Below are 1,228 nucleotides of genomic sequence, written 5' to 3'. Positions count from 1 at the left end.
TGAAGGCCTGGCTCCAACTGCAGGGGGGTGACCAACAACTGCACCATGGCAAGGGGGAGAGGCACGGTGAAGAGATTGGGGAACTATGCTTGGAACCCAATTCCCCTGGCCACTTGTGGGCACAAGGATACCTTAACCCGTCGCAGGCCAGGCAAGGTAGAGAAGCAAGGCATTATGAGTCGCGATGGGATGCAAACAAAATGATGAATCTAACAGTGTTTGAATGACTACAGGGCATGGCTCTAACAAAACGAGGATGTGGTCATGGAAGTAAGGGCCAAGCCCCCCAGGAAGCCAAGAGACCCAACCCAATGGAAGGCCATAGGGGCCATAGGCCTACTGAGCACCTCATAGCAAAGGTAGCCGCGTCATACAAGGATGAAACCGATGAAGGTATCTGTAAGCTGATGGATGACTGGGAAGCCGAGATAGAACAGGAAAGGGAATCAAATGACGAGATAGAAGTTTGGAAGATGATGGTTCCTGACCCTGGGAATACATGAGGTAGAATTACGCAATTCAAACACACCCTGTACCTGTACTTCTTGATGAAAAGTCAGTTTGGTAAAGTGATGGAACAAATTTATGTGGGGATGACAGTCACACTGCAAGGCCTTCCCAATTACAAAAAAGGCATGGAGAAAATACTATTTTAGTTGCACAAACAGGATATCAGGATGGATCGTATTGACCATCACATACCTTGCATCGTGGAGCTGTATGGAATGCCAGAGGAATCTGTTGAAGATCCTGCCCCTGTTGCCTCAGACTCTGAGGAGAAGAATGTTAAGAATGATTAATTCCTCTATGCTTAGTTTTTGTTTATGCAGATAGCATTTAAATTTTTTGTTGTTTATGTCAAATGTTATATAGTATTTGGATATGAGACTGAGACTTACCTAGCTTTGTTAGAAAGACTGAAGCAATTTTGTTTTTGGATGGCGTATAATGCTAACCGATGGCCAACAAACTCGGTTTCCCCTCGAGGCGAGTTGAGGCCACCTGGTAAAACTGTGTGGTGTAAATTTACCTTATATATATATATATATATATATATATATATATAATAGAAAATGGATGGTCCTACCAAACATTACAAAAAAAATATTGATAAAAAATTATTTAAAATATAATTTTAAACCAAAATTTTACCATTAAATCTTTTAAATAAATAAATTTCAAAATTTCAAAATTTAATCTTCAACTAAAATTGTTTCATTAAATCTTT

Source organism: Pinus tabuliformis, chromosome X, assembly GCF_031772625.1.
Source record: "Pinus tabuliformis cultivar Carrire ecotype Pingquan chromosome X, CPIR1, whole genome shotgun sequence".
Lineage (NCBI taxonomy): Eukaryota > Viridiplantae > Streptophyta > Pinopsida > Pinales > Pinaceae > Pinus > Pinus tabuliformis.
The sequence above is the reverse complement of the archived record's forward strand: the minus strand, read 5'-3'. Positions refer to the sequence as shown.